Below are 7779 nucleotides of genomic sequence, written 5' to 3'. Positions count from 1 at the left end.
AACCTTCCCTAAAACTGTTTGTGTTGGACACTAACAGGGTCATATTAACACCTTTTACTCTTTGGGCCCATACAGCCCCATCTAAAATAATACAGCATTTCCTATTGTCCTCTAGAGGGTGCTTATAAATTGATTATTTAGTACTTTGTTCTAACAAATTTATTAGAGCATAAGCTTTCGTGAGCTACAGCTCACTTCATCGGATGCATCCGATGAAGTGAGCTGTAGCTCACGAAAGCTTATGCTCTAATAAATTTGTTAGTCTCTAAGGTGCCACAAGTACTCCTTTTCTTTTTGCGAATACAGACTAACACGGCTGCTACTCTGAAAGCTTACTTTGTTCTAGTATCTTTGCAGGTATCAAAGTTAGGCTGACTGGTCTATAATTCCCTGGGTCCTCTTAATACCTATCTTTAAAAAGGGGACCAAATGTTTGCTCTTTTCCAGTCCTCTAAGATCTCATGTGGCAAGGAGTTCCGACGGCTAATGATGCACTGTATGAAAAAAATATTTCTGTTTACAAGTTTTTAATTTTCTGCTTTTAAGTTTAATTGACTGTTCCTTTGTTTTCTTTTAAGAGAAATCATGAATAGCAGCATCTAATGTACCTTCTCTAGGTCATTATTTTGTATACCTTTAAAATGTTCCCATTTATTAATCTCATTTCTAAAGTAAATGGTTTTCAAATCTTTTCATATGGCAGTTTCCCATGCACTTAATCATTCTCATTGCTCATCTGTGAACCCACTGTATTTCACCCCTTTAAGATATGGTGCCCAGAACTGAACACAGAATTCTGGGTGAGGATACATCATGTTAAATTATTTGCCATCCTATTCCCTATGCATTTGAACCTGTTTGCTTTTCTGGCTGCTGCTGCACATTAAGAAGTCTTCATTAAGCTGGCAACAGCCCAGGTTCTTTTTCTGAGTTGTTACAAATAATTTAGGACCCTGTAAGTGTACATGTAATCCAAATGATTCCTTCCAAAATATATTACCTTGCATCTGTCAACACAGAATTTCATCTGCCAATGTGTTACCCATTCACCTAGCTTAGTTAGGTCCCTCTGAAGTTCCACATAGTCTTTTCCAGACTTGACTAACCCCAATAATTTTGTACCATCTGCAAATTTTGCTACTTCACTACACACCTCCTTTTTCAGATATTTGATACATATATTAAACAACAGAAGTCCTAGTATAGAACCTTGTGGCACCCTACTGTTAGACTTTGGTCTTTATGAAAATTGACCATTTATTTTTATTCATTTTTTCATCTCTTAGCTTGTTTCTAATCCCCAACATTACTTTGCATCTCACTTTATGACTACTTATTTTCCTTAGTACTCTCTTGGGAAAGACTTTCTCAAAGGCTTTTTAAAAGTCCAAATAAATTTTGTCAACCAGTTCTCCTTTATCGGCTATTTTACTGACGTGCTCAGAAATTTTAGTATCTTAGTGAGGCATGATTTTATTCCCTCTGTGGAAGTTATGCTAATTATATATACTATAGAAAAAATGTTCTCACCAATACACAAGAATATGGACACAATCTGATACTGCAGTCCTTATTCAGACAAAATCCCATTGCAAAGAAGACTCCATTTCTGTTTTATCCCTTGCCATGAGGCAGAGGCACCGATGGAACTAGTTATATCTTAATGAACCCACTGCTGTCAGGGAAGGTTCTGAAAGAACATTCAATAAGGCCAGAACCCTAAACTGAATTATTTTCGGGCAAGGTAAATTCCATTTAACCTTTGCATAAAGAAAAACAAATGTCTTCTCTAAAGCAATTTAAATAAGCATTTTGAGATCTTTCTACTATGTAGGAGTAGGGCTGTGAGTGCAGGCAGGGCTGTTAGTAGTCAAAGATGCAGACCCCATTTTCCCTCTTTCGTTTTTTGCCGTTAAGTTACTATTATCCTCCATTTCATGTAATAATGGGCTTAACATCAAGTGAAACTGGAAATGGAAAGAACAGTGAAAGATGACAGACTTGAAGGGATTTTATTGGGACTATGGGTTACTCCTAAGGTCAGAATCAGTAAGTATAATTAGATTCCTGGCCTTTACAACAAATGTAAAGCAACTGCGAGACTTCTTTTGTGTGCTTGTAATTAAACATGCACTTTTACTGCCCTCTGCAGTATTGTGAAGTTACTTTGATTACAACACATGAAAGCTTATTGAAAGACCAGATGCAGATACAAGTGCTCCACTTCTGTATTATATTCATATTTCTGAAAAAAAAAAACATTTTTCAAAATAAATGGAATAGCCCTTTTTTTACAGGACACAAAAGGGGACTGTGTTTCTACTAATAATGAGTGTTTTTTCAATACCTTTCAGAAATTCATTTCCATACAGACCAGCACATAGAAAACTCCCAACACATACAACTGAACCTCAATTAACCCAGAGAGAAAGCTCACATTTTTTGACTTAAAGCTAAGCTGTATCTTGAGCATCAGAGTGAGACATATTTGGATAAATTAGCTACCTATTGTATTCAAACATGATTCAAATGACACAAATGAAAGGTTCAAAGAATGAACCCAGCATTAGTAATGCTTGATCCAAATATATCATGGTGGGCAGAAATGACAGATGCTATATCTGGATTATTTAAATACAATTCATGTTTAGATACCACGATGATTAAATATTGGATTGATTAGACAGGGGCGTCTCACCAACACTACTAGCTTCCCCATCCAGTTATCATTTATACTGCACCCAAAGTATCCTTTTTAGATACTTAGCAGCCGTGTTAGTCTGTATTCACAAAAAAGAAAAGGAGTACTTGTGGCACCTTAGAGACTAACAAATTTATTTGAGCATAAGCTTTCGTGAGCTACAGCATCCGATGAACTGAGCTATAGCTCACGAAAGCTTATGCTCAAATAAATGTGTGTCTCTAAGGTGCCACAAGTACTCCTTTTCTTTTTTCCATAATATCCTTCTGTCCCTCCCTGCTCCAAAAGCTTACAATGTCTCACCCACAACTGGTATTGAGGTTTTGGTTTATTTCTCCCTGCCCCCCACCTATGCTTATCTCAGGCTGAGTTCAGAGGCAAAGACTTAAGACTGATTAATTCATGCTGAGAATTTCAGAACAAAAGTGCATAGATATAACATAAAAAGAAAACCAAACAAAAGGGGACTTTCAGTAAATATAGACATCAATCAGAAAAGCTCTCTCTAGACTAGGAATTGCATGTTTTTATAAGTACTTTGATAAAATATATTGGCACTTCCCAAAAGGACACACAGACATCTGGTTCAAGGATAATTAGCTCAAGATTTGCCTCTTTATGCCAATAAATATCTTCTATTCATATTAGCATCATGGCAAAGCACGTATTCGTGCTGATTCTTGAGCAGGTAAAATCCTTTTTACTATTATTTGTATAAGATGAACTCTGTTGGTTGAATAGGTATATTTTGATTTAGTAAACAAACAGATATTATTTCTGATTAATTTTCTATTGTGTTCTGTAATAATAGGTCTTAAATTGAGCATAGGTCCTGACAGCCCTCCACAAAGAAGTAATTTTCACCCAAAATAGCTACTTGTTGTTGAATGTAAGGATATTAAGACTCTATTACTGCACATTCACCTAAATAGGTTTAATTATACCATGTTTATCCACCAGAGGCCTCTCCTGATTGAACCGTAAGGAGAAGCTTGCTGGTCTGAAAATCTGAAGCCCAGTTTTAATTGCAAAGTGTTTAAATATTCCTTTAGTCTCAAGCACAAAAAAACCCCAACTCTTTCTCCCAAACTGGTTGTGATCAGTATTTGTCTTAACTAAATGAACCATCATAACAAACATTTTTTAAGTGGAACAGTAGTTGTAAACCAGGAAAGTTACATTCAAGAAAGCAAGCCAGTTCTTTTGAAAATAGAGAGAGGAGGATGGTGTAGATTATATCTGGAACACAACTGCCTAAATTACAAACTTATGATCAGAAGCACATGCTGATTTCAGGTGGCTTCATTTTTGGGTATCCAATTTGGAACACAGTGGTTCTGAATGTCAGAAGTACCGAGCACCTTCAGCTTTGATTGACCTCAGTGGATGTTCTGGGTGCTCAGCACCTACGGAAATTGAGCTCAAAGTGTCTCAAGCTGAGCACACAAAAACGGAGCCACATGATATCAAGAGCTAATTTTGAAAGCGTTGGCCTTAGACCACAGACAACCAGTGCAACAGAGAGGTTACTTTGCAGTAACGAGCTGAGTTTATTGCCTCCACACAGCTACCCTACTGAGAACATGCCTTGCTGCACAAGCTCAGAATTGTCTCCAAAGCAGCAACTATTACAGCCACATGTTCGCTTCCCTTTAGCCTTACTTGGGCATTGGCAAGCAAGACTGTAAAAGGGGCTGCAGGCAGTTAACTAGGATCATTCCATGATCTCATTGTGGTTGTTGGGCATGTGCTTCCCTATCAAGGCAGATCCCAAAGGCAAAGAATAAAGGGTGGAAACCTAAGATTAGTGCAGATGAATTAGTTGATCATCTAAGTTCCTTCCACCTCAGCACCACTCTTGCAAGCAGTGAATTATATCTCCCAATATCCCAGTAAGGTAGCGATTATTCCCATTTTGCCAAAGGGTAAATGCATTGCTACCTGCTTTATTATGCAAAATGGCACAAAGATTAAGAAAACAGCCTGGTTACTGACCTTACAGTAACTATAATCATCAGAGATGCTTTGCCTACATGCATTAGATTCTTTGGGCCATCAGTGTCCATTGGGGACATGCCAGCACCCTAGATATATTTGTGCCACCCCACCCAAGAGTAGGACCAACCATCCCTCAGTTCCTTCATCAAATGCATCCGATGAAGTGAGCTGTAGCTCACGAAAGCTTATGCTCTAATAAATTTGTTAGTCTCTAAGATGCCACAAGTACTCCTTTTCTTTTCATCAATACAGAATCCCAGAGAGGCAGGGCTCAGTAACAGCAGGGAAAAAGGGGCATGTGTAGAATCCATCCGGACAACCCATCTCAAAGAACCCCAAATTCTATAAGGTCCGTAACCGATCATCCTCAACTATTCCCCCCACAAGATCCCATTCTTGGTGACTAATAAGCAGTTACCTTTGTTTGGGAGGTGGGTGCTGAGTCTTACTTAAACAAGTTTCAGAGGAGCAGCCACGTTAGTTTGTATGCGCAAAAAGAAAAGGAGGACTTGTGGCACCTTAGAGACTAAACATTTATTTGAGCATAAGCTTTCATGAGCTACAGCAGAGTGAGCTGTAGCTCACGAAAGCTTATGCTCAAATAAATGTGTTTGTGTTTCACTTAAACAAGGATTGTAGGACAGCTCTATCAAAATGGGCATCCAATCTGGTTGCGTCCACTGAATAGTGTCTTGTAAAGACATGAACCAAACTCCATGTGGCTCCCCTAGATTTCAGAAATAAGGACATTCTTCAAAAAGGCAGCGGAGATTGTTTGAGCTCTAGTTGCATGAGTTCTGAGATGGCTCAGTGGACCTAACCTGGCTAACTTGTAACATGCTGTTATACAGTTGGAAACCCATTCTAATAGACAATTCTCACAGAGGTTGACCCATACGCTCCCCAAACTTCATTAATTATCCAGGTGTGTTCCTGAATGATTGTCCTGTTAAGGAAATAGGATAATGTTTTTACTAGATTCATAGATTCATAGATACTAAGGTCAGAAGGGACCATTCTGATCATCTAGTCCGACCTCCTGCACAGCGCAGGCCACAGAATGTCACCCACCCACTCCTATGAAAAACCACACCCATGTCTGAGCTATTGAAGTCCTTAAATCATGGTTCAAAACTTCAAGGAGCAGAGAAGCCTCCCTCCAGTCAACCATGCCCCATGCTACAGAGGAAGGCAAAAAAACCTCCAGGGCCTCTCCAATCTGCCCTGGAGGAAAATTCCTTCCCGACCCCAAATATGGCAATCAGCCAAACCCTGAGCACCTGGGCAAGATTCACCAACCAGATACCCAGGAAAGAATTTTCTATAGTAAATCAGATCCCATCCATCTAATATCCCATCTCAGGGGATTTGGCCTATTTACCCTGAATATTTAAAGATCAATTACTTACCAAAATCCCATTATCCCATCATACCATCTCCTCCATAAACTTATCGAGTAGAATCTTAAAACCAGATAGATCTTTTGCCCCCACTGCTTCCCTTGGAAGGTTATTCCAAAACTTCACTCCTCTGATGGTTAGAAACCTTCGTCTGATTTCAAGTCTAAACTCCTGGTGGCCAGTTTATACCCATTTGTTCTTGTGTCCACATTGGTGCTGAGCTTAAATAATTCCTCTCCCTCTCCTATATTTATCCCTCTGATATATTTATAGAGAGCAATCATATCTCCCCTCAACCTTCTTTTAGTTAGGCTAAACAAGCCAAGCTCCTTAAGTCTCCTTTCATAAGACAAGTTTTCCATTCCTCGGATCATCCTAGTAGCCCTTCTCTGTACCTGCTCCAGTTTGAATTCATCCTTTTTAAACATGGGAGACCAGAACTGCACACAGTATTCTAGGTGAGGTCTCACCAGTGCCTTGTATAACGGTACTAAAACCTCCTTAGCCCTACTGGAAATGCCTCTCCTGATGCATCCCAAAACCGCATTAGCTTTTTTCACAGCCATATCACATTGGCAGCTCATAGTCATCCTATGATCAACCAATACTCCAAGGTCCTTCTCCTCTTCCGTTACTTCTAATTGATGCGTCCCCAACTTATAACTAAAATTCTTGTTATTAATCCCTAAATGCATAACCTTACACTTCTCACTATTAAATTTCATCCTATTACTATTACTCCAGTTTACAAGGTCATCCAGATCCTCCTGTATAATATCCCGATCCTTCTCTGAATTGGCAATACCTCCCAGCTTTGTATCATCTGCAAACTTTATTAGCACACTCGCACTTTTTGTGCCGAGGTCAGTAATAAAAAGATTAAATAAGATTGGTCCCAAAACCAATCCCTGAGGAACTCCACTGGTAACCTCCCTCCAACCTGACAGTTCGCCTTTCAGTAGGACCCGTTGCAGTCTCCCCTTTAACCAATTCCTTATCCACCTTTTGATGTTCATATTGATCCCCATCTTCTCCAATTTAACTAATAATTCCCCATGTGGCACGGTATCAAATGCCTTCCTGAAATCTAGGTAAATTAGATCCACTGCATTTCCTTTATCTAAAAAATGTTACTTTTTCAAAAAAGGAGATTAGGTTGGTTTGGCACGATCTACCTTTTGTAAAACCATGTTGTATTTTGTCCCATTTACCATTGACTTCAATGTCCTTAACTAATTTCTCCTTCAAAATTTTTTCCAGGACCTTGCATACTACAGATGTCAAACTAACTGGCCTGTAGTTACCCGGATCACTTTTTTTTCCTTTCTTAAAAATAGGAATTATATTAGCAATTCTCCAATCATTCGGTACTATTCCTGAGTTTACAGATTCATTAAAAATTCTTGCTAATGGGCTTGCAATTTCAGGTGCCAATTCCTTTAATATTCTTGGATGAAGATTATCTGGGCCCCCCGATTTAGTCCCATTAAGCTGTTTCAGTTTCGCTTCTACCTCTGATATGGTAATATCTACCTCTATATCCTCCTTCCCATTTGTCATGCAAGAACATGTGGTTTATCTTTTGTGGCAGAGAGTGAGGTTTGGGGGAAGAAAACTGGAAATGAATGAATTGGTTCACATGGAATTCAGCAACAACCTTGGGTAGGAATTTAGGATGAG

Source organism: Dermochelys coriacea, chromosome 4 (genome assembly GCF_009764565.3).
Source record: "Dermochelys coriacea isolate rDerCor1 chromosome 4, rDerCor1.pri.v4, whole genome shotgun sequence".
Taxonomy (NCBI): Eukaryota; Metazoa; Chordata; order Testudines; family Dermochelyidae; genus Dermochelys; species Dermochelys coriacea.
This window is presented reverse-complemented; position numbering follows the sequence as displayed.